The sequence below is a fragment of the Hylobates moloch genome, unplaced genomic scaffold (assembly GCF_009828535.3).
Source record: "Hylobates moloch isolate HMO894 unplaced genomic scaffold, HMol_V3 SCAFFOLD_14, whole genome shotgun sequence".
NCBI lineage: Eukaryota > Metazoa > Chordata > Mammalia > Primates > Hylobatidae > Hylobates > Hylobates moloch.
This window is the reverse complement of record NW_026652289.1, coordinates 84,186,376-84,207,302: the sequence shown is the minus strand read 5'-3', so window position 1 is coordinate 84,207,302 and position 20,927 is coordinate 84,186,376. Positions and strand designations below refer to the sequence as shown.

At 44.1% G+C, this 20,927-nt stretch overlaps 1 protein-coding gene across 1 annotated transcript in view; it reads right to left on the bottom strand.

Annotated features, from left to right (window-relative positions):
• TRPM1 (transient receptor potential cation channel subfamily M member 1) overlaps positions 1–20,927 on the bottom strand; it is a 167,333-nt gene that overhangs the window by 125,142 nt on the left and 21,264 nt on the right. The window lies entirely within an intron of this gene.

Here is a 20,927-nt window from a genome sequence, read left to right as displayed (position 1 = left end):
CCTACTCATCTGACAAAGGGCTAATATCCAGAATCTACAATGAACTCAAACAAATTTACAAGAAAAAAACAAACAACCCCATCAAAAAGTGGGCAGAGGACATGAACAGACACTTCTCAAAAGAAGACATTTATGCAGCCAAAAAACACATGAAGAAATGCTCATCATCACTGGCCATCAGAGAAATGCAAATCAAAACCACAGTGAGATACCATCTCACACCAGTTAGAATGGCCATCATTAAAAAATCAGGAAACAACAGGTGCTGGAGAGGATGTGGAGAAATAGGAACACTTTTACACTGTTGGTGGGACTGTAAACTAGTTCAACCATTGTGGAAGTCAGTGTGGCGATTCCTCAGGGATCTCGAACTAGAAATACCATTTGACCCAGCCATCCCGTTACTGGGTATATACCCAAAGGACTATAAATCATGCTGCTATAAAGACACATGCACACGTATGTTTATTGCAGCACTATTCACAATAGCAAAGAGTTGGAACCAACCCAAATGTCCAACAACGATAGACTGGATTAAGAAAATGTGGCACATATACACCATGGAATACTATGCAGCCATAAAAAATGATGAGTTCGTGTCCTTTGTAGGGACATGGATGAAACTGGAAAACATCATTCTCAGTAAACTATCGCAAGGACAAAAAAACAAACACCGCATGTTCTCACTCATAGGTGGGAATTGAACAATGAGAACTCATGGACACAGGAAGGGGAACATCATACTCCGGGGACTGTTGTGGGGTGGGGGGAGGGGGGAGGGACAGCATTAGGAGATACACCTAATGCTAAATGACGAGTTAATGGGTGCAGGAAATCAACATGGCACATGGATACATATGTAACAAACCTGCACGTTGTGCACATGTACCCTAAAACCCTAAAGTATAATAAAAAAAAATTATGGAAAAAAAAAAAAAAAGAATACACATTCTTCTTAAGCTCACATGAAACATTCACCAAGAGAGACAATGTTCTGAGACATAAAACACACCCCAGCAAAATTAAAAGAATAAAAATCACATGAAGTATGCTCTCAGACCCCAATGGAATTAGACCAAAAAAAAAAAAAATTAACCAGAAGATACCTGGAAAATCCTCAAATAGTTGGAGAGTAAACAATACACTTCTAAATAATAGGAGTCAAAGAAAAATTTGAAAACATTTTGAACTAAATGAAAATGAAAACACAATTTACCAAAATGTGTGGGAATGCAGTGAAAGCAGTGCTTAGAGAAAAATTTGTAGTATTGGATGTATGTATTAGAAAAAAAGAAAGATCTGCTAGGTGCAGGGGCTCACGCCTGTAATCCCAGCACTTTGGGAGGCCAAGGTGGGCAGATCACGAGGTGAGAAGTTCAAGACCAGCCTGGCCAAGATAGTGAAACCCCATCTCTACTAAAAACACAAAAATTAGCCAGGTGTGGTGGCGGATGCCTGTAATCCCAGCTACTTGGGATGCTGAGGCAGAGAATTGCTTCGACCAAGGAGGCAGAGGTTGCAGTGAACCAAGATGCGCCACTACACTCCAGCCTGGGCACAGAGTGAGACCCCATCCCCAAAAAAAAGAAAGATCTAAAACCAGTAATCTAAGTTTTCGCCTTAGAAAACTAGAAAGAAGAACAAATTAAAACTAATATAAGCAGGAAAAAGAAATAAAAATCAATGCAGAAATCAATGAAATTAAAAACAGGAAATCAGTAGAGAAAACTAAAGCTGATTCTTTGAAAAGATCAATAAAATTGATGAATCTCTAGTCAAGTTAACCAAAGAGACCAGAGGCAGTCACTGATATGAGAAATCAAAGAAAGGCCATCACTGCTGATCCAATGGACATTAAAAGGATAATAAAGGAATAACATGAACAAATTTGTGTCCACAAATTTAATAACTTAGATGAAATGAACAAATTCTTTGAAACACACAATCTTTCAAAACTCATACAATGAGAAATAGGTCACCTGAATAGGCAATATCTATTTAAAATTAAGTCAATAACTAATAAGCTACCCCTACAGAAAGCACCAGGCCTAGGTGTTTCACTGGTGGATTATACCATACATTTGAGGAAGAAAATATACCAATTCTCCACCATCTTTTCCACAAAATGGAAGCAGAAGGAATAGTTCCTAACATTATATGAGGCCAGCATTTCCCTAATATCAAAACCAAACCAAGACATTACAAGAAAAAAAAGAAACTATAGCGAATATTTCTCATGAACATAAATGCAAAAATTCCTCAACAAAATATTAGTAAATCAAACTAGTGTATGAAATGTATAAAGAACAATACATATCGTTATACACCATGACCAAATTAGATTTATCCCAGATATGCAAGGCTGATTCAATGTCTAAAAATCGATCATTGTAATTCATCACATCCACAGGATGAAGAAAAATCACATGATCATATTAATAGATGTAGAAAAGCATTTGAGAAAATCCAGTACCTGTATATAATAAAAACTCTCAGCAAACTAAGAATAGACAGTTACTTCCACAACTTGATAAAGAACAACTACAACAAAACCTACAGCTAACACCATACTTAATGGTGAGAAACTAGAAGCTTTCCCACTAAAATAAGGAATAAGGCAAGGATGTCCCCTCCTACTACTCCTTTTCAACATCATACTGAAAATTACAGCTAATGCGATAAGATAAGAAAAAGAAATAAAAGTTATGCCAAAATTGGAAAGGAAGGAATAAAACTGTCTTTGCTCACAGATGACTTGATGGTTTATCTAGAAAATTCCAAAGAATCAACCAAAAACCTCTTGGAACTAATAAGTGATAACAGCAAGTTTGTTGGATACAAGGTTAATAGATTTAAGTCAGTTGCTTTCCTATATACCAGAAATGAACAACTGGAATTTCAAATAAAAACATAATATCTTTTACACTAGTACCAAAGAATAAAATACTTAGTAATAAATTTGACAAAATATGTCCAAGATAAACATGAGGAAAACTATAAAACTGTGATGAAGGAAATCAAAGAAGTTATAAATAAATGAAGAGATATTTCATGTTCATAGATAGGAAAACTCAATATTGTTAAGATGTCAGCTCTTCCCAAGTTGATCTATAGATGCAATGAACCCCAGTCAAAACCCCAGCAAGTAAGTTATTTGGGTCGGGGGGATACTGACAAATTCATTCTAAGGTTTATACGGAAAGGTAAAAGACCCAAAATAAGCAACATAATACTGAAGAAGAACAAACTCAGAGGACTGACCTTGCCCAACCTCAAGATTTACTATAAAGCTATAATAATTAAGACAGTGTGGTATTGGTGAAATAATACACACACAAAAAAAATTTAATGGAACAGAGCAGACAGCCCAGAAATAGGCCCGCACTAATGCAATAAACTGATCTTTGACAAAGGAGCAAAGGCAATCCAATGGAAAAAGGATGGTCTTTTCAACAAATGATGCTGGGACAACTGAGATCCACATGGAAATAAATGAATCTAGACACTGACCTTACACCGTTCACAAAAATTAACTCTAAGTGGATCACAGGCCTAAATGTAAAACATAAAATTATAGAACATCTAGAAGATATCATAGGAGAAAATCTAGGAGACCTAGAGTTTGGCGATGACTTTTTAGATGCAATGTCAAAAGAATGGCTTATGAAAGAAAAAAATTGATAAACATAAAATGAAAAACTTCTGCTCTGTAAAAGACGTGGCTATGTAAATTTAAAAAACAGAGACTAGGAGAAAATATTTGCAAAACACACATTTGATAAAGGACTTGTATCGAAAATATACATCGAACTCCTAAAACTCAACAATAAGAAAACAAATAGCCCAATTAAAAATATGGGCAAAAGATTTGGACACCTCACCGAAGAAGATATACAGATGGTAAATAAGCATATGAAAATATGCTCAATATCATTTTTTAACAGGAATAGCGGGAATTGTAACATCATTTGTTACTGGGAATATAAGGAACAATGGGATACTACTACGCATCTATTTGAATGGCTAAAACCCAAAAAACTGACAATTTCAAATGCTAGGAGAATGTAGAGCAGCAGAAACTGATTCATTGCTGGTTGGAATGCCACTTTGTAAGACAGTCTGGCAGTTTCTTATAAAACTAAACATAGTCTTATCTCATGATCCAGAAAATGGGCTCCTAGACATTTACTCAAACGAATTCAAAATGTATGTCCACACCAAAACCTGCACACAAATGTTTATGACAGCTTTATTCATAATTGCTAAAAATGTGAAGCAAGCAAGATGTCCTTCAATGGGTACCTGCAGTACCTCCAGACAATGGAGCATTATTCAGTGCTAAAAAGAAATAAGCCATCAGGGCTGGGCATGGTGGCTCATGCCTGTAATCCCAGTACTTTGGGAGGCCAAGGCAGGCGTGTTGTCTGAGGTTAGGAGTTCGAGACGAGCCTGGCCAACATGGTAAAACCTCATCTCTAGTAAAAAATACAAAAGTTAGCTGGGCATGGTGGTGCACACCTGTAATCCCAGCTACTTGGGAGGCTGAAGCAGGAGAATCGCTTGAACCTGGAAGGCAGAGGTTGCGGTGGGCCGAGATTGCGCCATCGCACTGTAGCCTGGATGACAGAGTGAGACTCCATCTATAAATAAATAAATAAATAAATAAATAAATAAATAAATAAATAAATAAGCCATCAGGCCCCAAGATTTGCAGAACCTTAAATGATATTGCTTAGTCAAAGAAATCAATCTGAGGCTGGGCACGGTGGCTCATGCCTGTAATCCCACCACTTTGGGAGGCCAAGGCAGGTAGATGACATGAGGCCAGGAGTTCGAGGCCAGGAGTTCAAGACCAGATTGGCTGACATGGTGAAATCTTGTCTCTACTAAAAATACAAAAAGTAGTCAAGCATGGTGGTGCACCTCTGTAATCCCAGCTACTCGGGAGGCTGAGGCAGGATAATAGATGGAACCCGGGAGGCGGAGGTTGCAGTGACCCAAGATCGCACCATTGTACTCCAGTCTGGATGACAGAGTTAAGACTTTGTCTCAAAAAAAAAAAAAAAAGTCAATCTGAGAAGGCTACATACTGTATGATTCCAATTCTGGAAAAGGCGAAATTATAGAGACATTAAAAAGATCAGTGAATATCAGGGTTTCAGGGGGAAGACAGGGAGGGATGAACAGTTGGGGTACAGGGGATTTTTAGGGCAGTGAAACAGTTCTGTATGATACAGTAATGATGGGTGGATACCTGACATTAAGTTTTGTCCAACTAAGAATGGGCTGGGCGCAGTGGCTCATGCCTGTAATCCCAACACTTTGGGAGGCTGAGGTGGGCGGATCACCTGAAGTTAGGAGTTTGAGACCAGCCTGGCCAACATGGTGAAACCCCGTCTCTTTCAAAAATACAAAAAATTAGCCGGGTGTGGTGGCGCATGCCTGTAATCCCAGCTACTTGGGAGACTGAGGTAGGAGAATTGCTTGAACCTGGGAGGCGGAGGAGGTTGCAGTGAGCCAAGAACATGTCACTGTACTCCAGCCTGCGCAACAGAGCGAGACCCTGTCTCAAAAAACAAAACAAAAAAACTCAGAATGTACAACACAAAGAGTAAATTACAATGTAAACTCTGGGCTTCGGTTAATAGTAATGTGTCAATATTGGCACATCAGTTATAACAAATATACACTGTGCAAGATGTTGCTAACTGGGACAGCTGTGAGGGGGAGACAGGAGGTATATGGGAGCTCTCTGTACCACATGCTCAATTTTCTGCAACCTAAAACTACTCTGAAAAAGAAATTCTAGCCATTAAAAGAATACATGCAACAATAGCACATATGCTGAAAGGAGATAAATGGAGTTAGAATTCTAAGGTCTTTATATTGACTGGAAAGAGGGTAAAAATCCTAATTAATAGTAACTTCGATAAACCAAGAATGCTGCTACAATCCCAGGCAAACAATACAATTATAGGAGAAGAATGTGTAACTTTCAATTCAATAGAGAGAAAAACATAGTAATAAAAATATTCAATCAATATAAAAGAAGACAGAAAATAAGAGAAATAGGGACGTAGAAGAGGTGGGAAAAATAGAAAGCACATGCATAGTAAATGGTGGATTTCTATAACAATGTTAGAATTTAAATTCTATGTAAATAGAATAAATGCTCTGGATAAAAGGCCAAAATTTTCATGCTTTATATACAAAAAAGAAAACCCAAGAGCTAACATATTCTATTTACAAAAGACCAATATAAATACAAGGATATAGCAGATTTAAAACCAAAAGGATGGAAAGAGATATAACTAATCTCAGACAAAGTCGACGTTAGGGCAAAGAGAATGACTAAGATAAAGAGAAAAGGTAGTGAGAAATGATTCAATTGACCAGAGCATTAAAAGAATTTTAGGCCGGGCTCAGTGGCTCACGCCTGTAACCCCAGCACTTTGGGAGGCTGAAGTAGGTGGATCCCTTGAGCCCAGGGGTTCAAAACAAGCCTGAGCAACATAGAGAGACCTCATCTCAAAAAAATTATTAAAAAATTAAAATTAAAATGTGTATGCACCTAATAATATAACTAAAAAACAGCACCTAATAATACAACTTAAATTAACAGAGAATGGCCGGGTGCAGTGGCTGACGCTTGTAATCCCAGCACTTTGGCAGGCCGATGTGGGCAGATCACTTGAGGTGAGGAGTTCGAGACTAGCCTGGCCAACATGGTGAAACCTCATCTCTACTAAAAATACAAAAAAACAGCCGGGCATGGTGGCGGGCACCCGTAATCCCAGCTACTCGGGAGGCTGAGGCAGGAGAATCACTTGAATCTGGGAGGCAGAGATTGCAGTGAGCCAAGATCATGCCGCTGCACTCCAGCCTGGGGGACAGAGTGAAACTTCGCCTCAAAAAACAAAAAGAAACAAACAAACAAAACAAAATAAAAAGAGTAAAAATTAGCATAATCACAACAAGAAATCATAATAAGAAATTTAAGCACATCTTTCTCAGTAATTGATAATAAAACTCATAACAAATTCAAGAAGGATACAGATTTGAAGAATGCAGTTAACAAACCTGACCAAAGAGCATTCATAGAAGACCGCATCCAACAACTGCAGGAGGCCACTGCGAAACTCACGTGGGGATGTGTGGCTGTCTCTTATGGATACCTCCTGTGATCAATGCATGTGCACACAGAACCCAGTTCAGTAGATGTTCCCTTCTCCACCCCACTCCTCTTCCTTTCACAACTCTCCCATCCTTGGCAGGGTTAGAAGTACCTATGGTCTCTTAGAGTGGGTCCAGTATCCTAGGAGGTGGTGGCCAGGAGCTGGGAGGATGGAGCTGATGCTGGCAGTGTAGGTTGGGTGAGTTGCCAGAAGTTTTTTTTTTATTAGGCATTTGAGAAATGACTTGCTTTTCAAAGCACTTTAGAAGTGCATTTGCTGGCTAGGCACAGTGGCTTGAGCCTGTAATCCCAGCACTTTGGGAGGCCAAGGCAGACAGATCACTTGAAGTTGTTAGTTCGAGACCAGCCTGGCCAACATGGTGAAACCCCGTCTCTACTAAAGGAAATACAAGAGTTAGCCGGGCGTGGTGGTGAACGCCTGCAATTCCAGCTACTCAGGAGGCTGAGGCACGAGAATTGCTTGAACCCGGGAGGTGGAGGTTGCAGTGAGGTGAGATCGTGCCACTGCATTCCAGCCTAGATGACAGAGTGAGATCCTAGCTCAAAACAAACAAACAAACAAGCAAACGAAAAGAAATGCATTTGCCTTGTGATATTCATAACCGTAGAAGTTAAGGGCAAGGGTGCTAGTATCCCCGTTTCTCAGCTGGAGAAATCAAGGTGTTAAGCAATTTGCCCCATGGAGCTGGTTTGTGAAGGCCCCAGGCTGAAGTCCTGAGATTTCTCATTCCTTCTGGGTTTCTAGATGATTCCTGACCTTGACCGTGGAGAAGGGGCCATTGCAAAGCTTATCTCGTGGCATCTCCAAGGATGCCCAGTCAGTTTGTGTATATTTCTGATTCTCTGCTACTTGGGGCCTCTTGTGGGTAGCTGCCATCTGGGTGCAATTCAGAGTGGCCAAAGGCCTACCAGTCCCCAGGGGCAGGTGGCCTTTAGTTTAGCAGAAAAGCATCTTAACTGCTGAGTTTCTGCAGAAGGCAGAATTCTGAGGAGAAGGGCTCAGACAGGAGAATTCAAAACAAAGCCAAATAACACAGGAGAATTCAAAATTCCACAAGACAAAAATGTGGTGAAAGTGGGAAGGTGGCCCTGTGGCAGCTGAGGACAGCCCAGGACAGGGAGGTGGTGAGGCTAACGTTCCACTTGGGTTCCACAGTCGTTCTCAAACCTTCGCTACAACCTGACGTCACACAGCTTCCTCAGCTAAGTCTTGTTTTGTGGAGTCACAGGGAGTTCAGTTCCATACTTGGGTGGGACAGGGTGGCGAGAAGGCAGAGAGCTGCCAGAGCGTCAAGAGGCGCTGGGTGGAAGGGGTGGAGGGTGAGCATCTAGATCTCACAGGAACCAGCAGTGACTGTGAAACAAGGGCAACCAGGGAGCCCCAGAAATGAGGCAGGCGCTGGGCTCCCAGAGGATGAGAAACAAGGACGTGAGCCAATGGGGTTTAAGTGTTAAAGAGATGCCAAGGGGCCTGGAAGTGGAGGTCCCTGTAGCTAGTGGGGTCTGTGCCTGGAGTCCAGGGGAAAGCGCTGGCATTCTTTCCCTCAGACTCAGAGAGGCGGTAACTTGGCTGACATCGCAGAGCTGGTCCATGGCAGAGCCAGGGCTGAAACCAGATCTTTATTATCTGGACTGGATCTTTATTATCTGCAGACCTTGACCTGTTCCTCCCCTCCCCACTCTGCTGACCCCCCACTGCACACAGGGTAAGGGTTCCCCTATTCCCATGAGCTCAGGATTGGTGACTGTCTCTGGGAGCAACCAACCTGCTGGCACCCAGGAGCAATATTTACAGTATTCAACAATCACCATCAATCAACGTTCAACAATTAATGATTGTGGGGCGAGAATGCCATCCCCCTGTCCTGGGCTGTGCCTGTCGGCTGCCATGGAGCTCTGGCCCCTCCCACATTTTCTAGTCCGCCCGCCTGTTTAGCTTGTGGGCTGCGTTGTCTTTGTTCTGAATTCTCCTCTCTGAGCCCTGCTTCTGACTCATGAGCCATAAGGGATGCTGGTCACCTGGCCCGGCTGCACAGGTGCACACCCCATATCGCCAGGAGGGTGCCCAACACCACCCCTAGCTTTGGGAGCTCTGTGCATTCTTACTTCAGGTGCCACAACCCCCTTCCTGCTCACAACTCGGGGAGACAGTGCTGGATGGGGATGTGCTAGGGATTCTCTGCTTCCAGAGCCATGAAGCCACCGCATCACAGACAGGCAGAGGCAGACATGCAGAGGCAGCCCCAACCCACCCCATACCACTCCAGACAGGCTCTCCATTCAAGACAAACGCCAGGGCTGGCCCCTTGGGTGGGCGACCTGTGCAGGCTCATGGGGCCCTGCCATCAGAAACCTGCATTTGGTTTTATACTTTGCTGTTGCCATCTTGAAATTCTTTACAGTTTTTGAACAGAGGGCCAGCATTTTTATTTTGCATAGAACTCAGCAAATTTTATAGCTAATTCAGATGAAAGCCCCCTGGCTTCCAACCAGAGGTGGCTGCATCACTGCACTGGTTGAGAGTGCATCATCAGCACTTCCAGCTGGTGCTGATGGCCACATGCCATTCTGGTGGCGGCCTCCTCGGGAGCTTGCAGGAGGGGAAAGGAAGGCTGCTGGGGGCTCACGAGTCAAAGGCTCAGTCACAGAGAATGGCACGTGGATCAGCCTTCGGAGCTTCGTGCAGAGCTGTTTTTGGACAATTGCTGTGTCATTTCTCCACTGTGGACTGTGGTCAGGAGGAACTGGAGCTGGGCAGGTCCCTTGTCTTGGAAGCTCGGTCTTGAGGCTTGACAGGACTAGACCTGGCAGGTGACCCTAGCTCAAGTGCTGACGGTGCCAGTGCCACAGCAACAGTGCTGACTTGTGCTTACTGCGCAGATCTGTCCAGCTAAGGGATCCGGGCCGCCTGGCCCTCTCCACTTGGTGTCATTTGGCGGGACCCTGCAGGGTCACTCCTCTTGACAGAACCTCATCGCCTATGAGCTTGGGTTTCTTCCAGCTCAGCTCTCTGCTGCCCCCACCTGGCCGCCTCTAGTGTCGACCTGATCCTCAGCTGTAGTTTGTCAACTTCCTGAAAAATACATGAAATTGCTGCTATCTGACTATTTTGACCTACAAAGGTGGCCATTTTAAGTGGTTCAAAATAATACCATTGCTTAGAATGGTCTTATAAATAGGAGCAGAGGAATAGAAAGGAGTAAAGGGTGTGTGTATTACAGAGAATCCTGGCATACAACCATAGTATATGCTAAACATAGCCCAGATGTTCGTGTCAGCTGTCTGTGGTCACTTTGGGGGCATCTGACACCCGTGTGTGGTTCCCTCCTTGCCCAGGTATTACAGAACACTGGACAGTGAGTGAAAGCCCACTGTGGCCCAATGGCCATGGGTTCCGGTAGGCCACCTTGGCAGAGAAGAGAGAATATGTGAAATTCAACCAGTGGCTGACTCTGTCAGGGACATTCTGCAGACTCTGTAAGCTCTCTGAGCCTTAGTTCTCCCATCTGTGATTTGGAACCAAAGCACCCACTTCCTCCATGTCCTGGGCAGGGCTGTTCTTCAGCAGGGATGCACTTCCAGGTCAAAGACATCAGGGTGTTCCATACAGATTGGGAAGTAGCCACTGCTCAGAGTTGCCTGGGTGGTGTGGCTCCCCTGAAACTCCTGGACACATCTTCATGGCCCAGCAACTGAAGGGTTAATGCCGGGCACATTGGGACCTCCAGGACCTGCCCCATTGTCTTACCTGGCATCTGACCTTTGTGCACCCCACCCTGCTATTTACAGGGTCAAGATGAGAAGCAAAAGAGATCATAAAACCACCTTTGCAAAATTTGTAACTGAGGAAATGATGACAGTGAAAGAGACTCGACCTAACCGACTCCATCTTGCTTCTAACCTCCAAGCTATCCTTGTTCATTCCTGGGTGTAGGCTGAACTAACTTTGGGAGGAACTTAGTTTATAGTTTAACTTTGAAACAAAGATGATAACAGCCCTTTTTGAAAACAAATCCTCTTCTTGCCTAGAGACCAATCTACCTTTGTGGGACTAACAAATTAGCTACAAGATTAGAAATAAGGTTAAGAAGTCATGAAGCCAGAGGCTGCAAGATTCCAAACCTCCTCAAATTGCTTCTGGAAATAACACCACTGTTGTAAAACCTAAGATGAGTGCTTGAGATATTTTGTAGACCCTGCGTTCTAATGCACCAGCTGACGCCACCCAGACTGGTGGTAATCAGGTTCATCTGGTCTTGTGGCCCCCACGCAGGAACTGCAGTGTGGGAGGACAGCTTCGCCCCTCTATGATTTCATCTCTAGTCCAACCAATCAATGCTCCACACTCCCAGGCCTGCTACCTGCCAAATTATCCTTAAAAGACCCTAGTCTCCGAATGTTCAGGGAGACTGATTTGAGTAATAATAAAACTCCAGTCTCCCGTACGGCCAGCTCTGCGTGAATTAAACTCTCTCCATTCCAATTCCCCTGTCTTGATAAATTGGCTCTGTCTAGGCAGAGGGCAATGAGAATCCGTTGGGCAACGGTTACAATCAGGCACAGAAAAAAGATGTGCAAATCAGTAGTCCTTCTTATGCGCAGTTTCACTTTCTGGGGTGTTATCCAGAGTCAAATAGAAAACTCCAGAAATGGACAATTCATAGGTTTTAAATTGCATGCTGCTCTGCCCTGTCTCGGGCATGAATCCTCCCTTCATCCAGCATATCTGTGTTGTTTACACCAACCATCAGCCACTTAGAGCGACTGCCGTGGCAGCACAGTGCTTGTGCTCAGGTCACCCTTATTCTACTTAATCACAGCCCCAACACGCAGAAGTAGTGATGCTGACGATTCAGATATGCCAAAGAGACGAGCACAGTGCTTCCTTTCAGTGAAAAGGTGGAAGTCCTCAACTGAAGGGAAAAAAGCATATGCTCAGTTTACTAAGATCTGCGGTAAGAACGAATCTTCTATGTGTGAAATTATGAAGAAGGAAAAAAATGTGTGCAAGTTTTGCTGTCACACTTCAAACTGCCAAAGTTTCGGCCACCATGTGTGATAAGAGCTTAGTTAAGATGGAAAAGGCATTACATTCGTGGGTGGAAGACATGGACAGTGATGTGTTCTGATTGACAGCCATCAGGTTCAGTACCAGCTACCCTTTCAGGCATCCCCTGTGGATGAAGGGGAGACTGTTATAGTGGCAGAAACATCCTCTGATCACTGGTTAGACTGGAAGGGTCAAGGAGGGGTCCGGGGAGATAGTGTGAACCCAAGGGAGGTGAGAGTGGGTGGAAGCAGTGAGTGGGTGGCCAGGGGAGTCAGGGCACATGGCCCCCAGCTGTTTTCACACCTCCGGCACCAGGCTCGCCCCCATCCCCCTGCTGCCCCCTCTCTGGGCTCTCCGTGAGTGTAGTTCCTACCACTTTTATTTTTTTTCCTCACATACTAAAATGACAGCTTGGTTAAAATGAAAATCGCCAAAATGACTCAGGCTCCCAGCATAACCAAAGTGGTGCTCTTGGCTAGGCTTAGCCGCTGGGCCTGCTTTCCTGGGATCAAGGTTTTATCTACAGCCACTAATCACATAAAAGCAGATATTGAGGAGCATTAGCCCCAGCCAGCTGTTGCACCGTGTTCTGGTCCATTACGCGGATTACCCCTCCACAGTGCCTTCCTGATGGCTCGCTGTCTTGGGTTTGCATGGGCCTATTGGCAGCCAGGTTGACCCCAAGGCTGGGCACAAGCTCCGCCTCCCCTGGCCCCTCTGTGACTCCAAAAGCAGCTCCTCTTTCTTGCACCTCCCGACTGAGGGGCCTCCATCCCCCCCAGGAGGTCCATGGCCCGTTTTCCACAGGCCCCGCATCCTGAAAGCTCAAGTGCTCGGCTCCTGATTCAGGGCTCCAGCCCCAGCTGCAGTCCACACATGGCTGGACATAATCCATTTCTTTCAGTTACTACCCAAGGAGCCCTAGTCCTGCAACAGAGTAGCCACTGGCTACCTAGTGAAATGAGGGCTCCGAGTACCACTGGCTGATGTCTCTTTTGTTTGTCACTGTGATAAGGCATATGAAAAAGTACATTTGCTTCAGAGGACGTGAGGGCATGTAAGACACAAGGGAAGGAAGCCATGCTGTGGTGGGTTCTGGACTCTCCTTCTGGGTGAAGACCTCTGGCATCTTTACTTTGAGCATCACCAGTTCCCCACAGGGGGGGCCAGTGATGTGGTTCAGCTGTGTCCCCACCCAAATCTCATCTTGAATTGTAGCTCCCATAATCCCCATGTGTCATGGGAGGAACCCAGTGGTTTTTCTTCTGTTCCATTGCATGAAACACTCACGACCTGATGGTTTTATAAAGGCATTCCTGCACTCTCTCTTGCCTGCTGAGTGCAGTGGCGCGATCTCGGCTCACCGCAACCTCCACCTCCTGGATTCAGGATTCACGCCATTCTCCTGCCTCAGCCTCCCGAGTAGCTGGGACCACAGGCGCCCACCAACACGCCCGGCTAATTTTTTTGTATTTTTTAGTAGAGACGGGGTTTCACCGTGTTAGCCAGGATGGTCTCGATCTCCTGACCTCGTGATCCACCCGCCTCGGCCTCCCAAAGTGCTGGGATTACAGGCTTGAGCCACCGTGCCCGGCCGACAGCTTTGCTTCTCCTTCGCCTTCTGCCATGATTATGAGGCCTCCCCAGCCATGTGGAACTGTAAGTCCATTAACTCTCTTTCCTTTTAAAATTACCTAGTCTCAGGGATGTCTTTATTAGCAGCGTGAGAACAGACTAGTACAGTAAAACTGGATTGCAGATGCATTTCACTCATTTTGTCATGAATCCTCTTCAGACAGTTTCTGTGACCCCTGAGGAATTTAGAGACACTGACCCTGGGAACCAGGCTGCAATAAGGAAATTGAAGTGGCCGAGCGCGGTGGCTCACACCTGTAATCCTAGCACTTTGGGAGGCTGAGGTGGGCGGATCACTTGAGGTCAGGAGTTCAAGACTCAGCCTGGCCAACATGGCGAAACCCTGTCTCTACTAAAAATACAAAAAATTAGCCAGTGGCGTGTTGCTGTAGTCCCAGTACTTTGGGAGGCTGAGGCAGGTGGATCACTTGAGGTCAGGAGTTGGAGAACAGCAGGGTCCACATGGTGAAACTCCATCTCTACCAAAAGTAAAAAAATTAGCCGATGGTGCACACCTGTAGTCAGCACTTTGGGAGGCTAAGGCAGGCAGATCACTTGAGGTCAGGAGTTCGAGACCAGCCTGGCCAACATGGTGAAATCCCGTCTCTACTAAAAATACAAAAAATTAGCCCATGGCATGTGCCTGTAGTCCCAGCTAGTCAGGAGGCTGAGGCAGGAGAAGTGCTTGAACCTGGGAGGCGGAGGTTACAGTGAGCCAAGATCATACCACTGCACTCCAGCCTAGGTGACAGAGCGAGACTATCTCAAAAAAAAAAAAAAAAAAATTGGGGGGGTGGGAAACTGAGGAAAAGGACACAATAGACAATGGAGAGGCCCCATCCAGCCTAGGGCTTCTCCAGACAAGATCTCCTTGGCTCTCGAGACAGCAGATGGAAAGTATTTGTGGGGCTAGGACATAGAGTGAGACAGAGCCTGCCCTCTGGAGCTTTTCCTCAAGTGGGCCTGGGGATGCATAAACAAGTAGATAATCATATAGGGCAGTGATAAGGGCTGGGAGGGGAGAAAAAGGGAAGGGGAATCCATGGGAGTAGCTCTTTAAGACAGAGGTGACCCAAGTAATTGATCAAGTAAGCGGCCATCTGGGAAGAGTATGCCCTGGCAGTCCATGCAAAGGCCCCCTCTCTGGATGGGTGGATGGGAGCTGCCAGAGGCCCGTGTGGCTGGAGTGTTGAGAAGGAATGGGAATGGGACAGGCTCAGGTTGGGCTGGGCTTAGCCAAGTTCAGCAGGTCACCCCTTTCTGGATTTCAGTTTCCTCAAATGAAGGGATTGGACTGCTTCTAAGAATCTTAAATCATCTATGTTCTAAAATGCAGAGAAGCATATTAGTTATGATGCTGATGGGGTTCAGGACATGCCAACCCAAAATATGATTATAGGAGACCGGAATATGCCACCCCACATATGCCTCTTTGGCATAAGGGTGATTTTGAGTTGGCTATTTCGAGAAACTGTAGGCACAGGGAAAGCTTTGAAAAACACCATAGAAGTTATCCTTTTGCAAGGGAAATTTACATCTATAAAGGAAATCTCCATTTGTAAGGGTGTCTGCCTTTCTGCACCAGGAAAAGGAGAGTAACTAAATCACCGGAGACTCTTAGTCAATGCAGAAGGCACCTACTTCAATCTGTGTAACAAACCTAACCTCTGGTCGTCCAGTGATTTTCCTGGCCATCTCATTTTAACCAAGTCTTTCCCCACACCCATCCTTCTTGGTTTCAGAAAAAGTTGGTATTTAAACCTGAAGTCTAAGACCACTCTTTGAGATCTACTAAAGAGATTGACTCAGCTGGGCAAGGTGGCTCACATCTGTAATCCCAGCACTTTGGGAGGCCAAGGTGGGCAGATCACCTGTGGTTGGGAGTTCGAGATCAGCCTGACCAACATGGAGAAACCCCATCTCTACTAAAAATACAAAAAATTAGCCGGGTGTGGCGGCCCATGCCTGTAATCCCAGCTACTTGGGAGGCTAAGGCAGGAGAATCACTTGAACCCGGGAGGCAGTGGAGGTTGCAGTGAGCCAAGATAGTGCCATTGCACTCCAGCCTGGGCAACAAGAGTGAAACTCCATCTCGAAAGGAAAAAAAAAAAAGAGATGGCTCAACTCCCTGGTTATCCCCCATATATACAGGAAGGATACGTATGATTAAACTTTTGTTTGTTTCTCTTGTTATCTGTCTTTTGTTACAAGAAGTCCCACTAAGAACTCATGAAGGCTGAAGGAGAAAATTATTTTTCCTTCCCTGTGATGCCATCTTTAGAAGTAAACACTGACAAAAGCCCTAGATATGTGCACACATTCTGTATCCATACACATTAGTACATGTGCACTCAAGCAGAGAATTATGGAAGGTTACACACCACCATAGCCAATATGGGCTTCCTAGGAAGAAAGGAGAAGGCCAAATAAAATAAACACCTTATTAAAATATTTCTAAACATCATGTTGAACATGATAAATGCATACAATTTTTACTTGTCAATTAAAAAAATTAAAAATAAATAAAATTTTTAAATTAAAAAAAGAGAATGATCCATCCTACCCAAGTACGTACATATGGATGAAATAGTTAGAAATGCAAGATAGAATTAGATCTAAATCTACTAAATTTGTAGGGATACCCATGGCTATATTGTGGCTATTTGTCCCCTCCAAATCTCATGCTGTAATTTTATCTCCAGTGTTGGAGGTGGGGCCTAGTGGGAGGTGTTTGTGTCATGGGGGCAGGTCCCTCAAGAATATCTTGGTGCTGTCATCCTTGCAGTAATGAGTAAACTCTCATTCTGTTGGTTTCTACAAGAGTGTATTGTGAAGAAGAGCCTGGCACCTCTCTCCTTTACTTCCTCTCTTGCCATGTGATCTCTGCACACACTGGCTCCTCTTCCTCTTCCACCATGAGTAAAGGCAGCCTGAAGCCCCTACAAGAAGCAGACGCTGGCTCCATGCTTCCTGTACAGCCTGCAGAACTGTGAGCCAAATAAACCTCTTTTCTTTATAAATTACCCAGCCTCAGGTATTCCTTTACAGTAATACAAAATGGACAAAGACACCCTTGAAAAAGTAAGCAGAGCAGTAATAAAGTTGAATAGTGATGAGAACTGTGTAATTTTAGTTTAGTAAAAACAAGTCTGTCAACAAAACCCTGAATGGGTGTATGCATTTTGGTCTGTGTGTGTAGAACTCTGAGGAAGGCATGGCCATGGTCATGTTGGCCATCTCCTTGTTATCTCTGGGAGAGTGGGAGGACGGGGTGGGAGGAGGTTGCAGCGCCTCCTCTGGATGGGTGGTAGGAATGGGGAGAGAACCGGATCCAGGCTCCATGGGGTCGCCAAGGCAGCAGGAGGTGTCTGGGGGCCGAGACATTAGCTCTGTGTTTCCATGTGCCTGTCTCTCCCACACCAGCCCCTGCCATTCTTGCTGTTTGAGCATGGGAACTCTTGTCTTCCACCACAAGGTGGATGTCACAGCACCATTTATAATTGGAAGGCATTTGTAGCACTTCATTGTTCAAACAAGCATCTCTTTCAAGCACATGGAATGCCATGTGTGGTAAATCCAGTTCCCACCCTCTATGAGATAACTGATCTGCCATCATCACAGGTTGGGTTGGCTGCTACTGAAACAGACAATGTTGCCATTGTGGAGGCCAAGGCCCTCTTTCACCAAATGGGCCACCTTCAGTCTTCAATCAGCATGATAATAAAGTTCCCTCTGTTTTAATCCTTAACCCCAAGTTCCAGCTCCCAGTCCTTGTCTCATAAGGAAAGTCACTTTGAAATGACCAATCTGCTTTTTGCTGTTTGTTTCTGCTTTCCTCAGCCTTTTTTTTTTTTTTTTTGCCTGTAAAGCCAACCTCCTCTGCTCAGCTCATTGGAACACTAATTCTTTTTTATGGAATAAAGTATTGCCCAATTCTAGAATTGCAAATAAAGCCAACTGAGGTATTTAAACTAAGTTTGCTATAATTTTGTCTTTTGACAGATCTGGCAACCAAGGAAGGAACCTGAAAGAGACAGATCTGACAACCCCGAGACCCCTGCAGGAGCACAGGGAAGGCCCTGCTCACTCTACCTTTTGGGGAGGTCCCTGTCTTCCTCATGGAGTCCTGAGAAGTCCTGCTCTCTTTTGCATTAGTGCTCCCTGATATTTTTGGCATTTGGAGTACCAAGGTTAATTTGTGCTGTGGCAGGGCACACCACCTTTTGGTTTGCAGTGACTGAGGAGTCACTGTGGCAACAAAACTGTCATTTTTAAGGTAACTGATAACAATGGCAGTAAGTGCTTATTACCGGAGGGATCCTCTTTATTTCTTCTCTTCTCAATGGTGAGGTCTCAGAGCAAAAGCCATCGTGGCTCTGAGATACCCAAGAGCCAACATAAAAATGGGATCTCTAATTTCTAGAGATCTGAGTACTCTGCCTTCTGATATGCCTGCCTTTTTCATGGACAAGAATTATGGCCCCAGAAGCTGCAGATATTCTCAAAAGTGGCAAAGTCTTACTAAAGATCATTCAGAATGACAATGGCTGTTATATGGAATGTTTCAGGTGAACACAAAACTGGTTATCTAAGAAGTGCACTTGAGTCTCAAGCCTCTCGAATTAGGCAGGGAGAATGAGATTATTATTCTAATAGGCATTCAGAAGTCTCAAAGAGACAAGATTCTAAAATCGCTTTTTAAAAAATTCATTGTGAAGAGCTAATAAAAAGCTAAAAGTGCAAGGCATCATTCATTCCAAGGACAATAAAACTGACATGACCCCTACTGCTCCTCTGTATCCTATTTTGCCTAAATATTCACAATCTATTAACTTTCTGTAGGAATTGCCTATATTCTCAGAAAAAAAAAGTTAAGCAGTTTTCTTATAAGATAAAACCACCCCAAACCCCAGGAAATAATACTCAAGTGACTTATATTCCCTGGATAAAAATAGAGCTCAGAGCCATAGTTTAAAATTTTCCTAAACCTAGAAAAAACCTACAAAAGTTTTCTGAAGAATTTGAGATCTCAGCTAGAACTGGTGACCCTGGGTTATCTGATCTCTACCAACTAACCCGCATGTGTGTGGGAACTGGGGAAGCCCAAACATGGAAGAAAGAGGCAGAATGATATTACCTGACAAGCCCTAATTTATGGGCCAAGCAAAGCTTGACAAATGACCATTGAAAGCCATTCTTGAAGAGCCTCAGCTTCACGGCAACCAACAACCTAGGGTGGCCTTTGGGCGCCTGAAACAATGGTTTCCAGAAAATTGTTGCCATTGGTGCAAACAACCAGGGCACTGGAAAGGGGGCTGCCCTCACAAAGATTTTGAGGGAAGCTCCTAAAAACAGCCAGCCCTCTGACAATCTTCGTATTAACCACCAAGACTGATGGGCCTCCAAGGGAAGCTCTGATAAGCTTGCTCCAGTTATCCAGCCTGAGTAGACACCAGAACCCCTATTTCTACTTTAAATCCCACTCTTACAGGACAACCTCTCTCTTGGGATAAAAAAGAAAAATTCACTTGTGAGGGATATCAAATTGAGTTCTAGGAATGAGTCCAGGAATAGAAAATGCCTTCTTTGCCGTATTTATTCAAGGGCTGTGTCCCGAAGTCAGTTGTCTAATTAACAAACAGGTTGAGTTGGAAAGACCAGGCTGAGTGTAGTGGCTCACACCTGTAATCCCAGCACTTTGGGAGTACGAGGCAGGAGGATCACTTGAGCCCAGAAGTTCAAGAGCAGCCTGGGCGACATAGTGCGACCTCATCTCTATTTACAAATAAATAAATAAATAAATAAATAAATAAATAAATAAATGAAAATTTAAAAAAGAAAAGACTATGTATCAACTAAATGATTTCCAAAACACAACTTCTTGGCACTTAGCTGACTTTTTTTTTTTTTAATTCTTTGTAAAAGAAATTTATATCTACGAAGAAAATCTATTTTTAAGGGTGCTTCCCTTTCTATATGTAAATAATTAGGAACTTTTATAATGGGGAATAAGTTGGCTTGAAGTTTACATTAAAAAAAAAACAACTTACCTTTGTATAAGGTGCTTTGGCTGGCCATTTTGCCTGAACTAGGCCTTTACCTATGACCTTTTTTGTGTTGGCAAATAATGGCAAATGGCACTTGAGACTCAAGTGCACTTCTTACATAACCAGTTTTGTGTTCGCCTGGAACATTCCATATAACAGCCATTGTCATTCTGAATGATCTTTAGTAAGACTTTTCCACTTTTGAGAATATTTGCAGCTTCTGGGGCCATGATTCTTGTCCCGTGAAAAAGGCAGGCATATCAGAAGGCAGAGTACTCAGATTTTTAGAAATTAGAGATCTAAGTTCTGTGCCTTTGACATGTAAATTTTCTACCTCTTTCCACTCTTTTCTACCTTTTTAAGAGTCCTGCCTTTGGATGTACAAATTTGGTGTTGCCTAGATAACAATTGTTTAGGCCAATAGAACAGGTAATCAGGGCATTAACAGTCTAAACGGGGAGAGAAACTATTTGAAAACCTACAAATGAATAATCTTATTAAAACTATAAGATCTGCCTCTGTCTGTGTGTCTGTATGTCTGTATGTGTTATGTATATGTGATGTGTCTCTACCAAAATATAAGAAAGAGTCATAATGAATTGGCTTAAAGAAAAAGTTAGCAAGGCCGGGCGCGGTGGCTCAAGCCTGTAATCCCAGCACTTTGGGAGGCCGAGGCAGGCTTATCACGAGGTCAGGAGATGGAGACCATCCTGGCTAACACGGTGAAACCCCGTCTGTACTAAAAATACAAAAAATTAGCCGGGCGTGTTGGTGGGCGCCTGTAGTCCCAGCTACTCGGGAGGCTGAGGCAGGAGAATGGCGTGAACCCGGGAGGCGGAGCTTGCAGTGAGCCGAGATCGCGCCACTGCACTCCAGCCTGGGGCACAGAGAAAGACTCCATCTCAAAAAAAAAAAAAAAAGAAAAAGTTAGCACTTAAATATTTTATCAGAAAAAAGAAACTAACCTCAATGCCTTTTTGTTCGTGTGACTTGGGTAAAT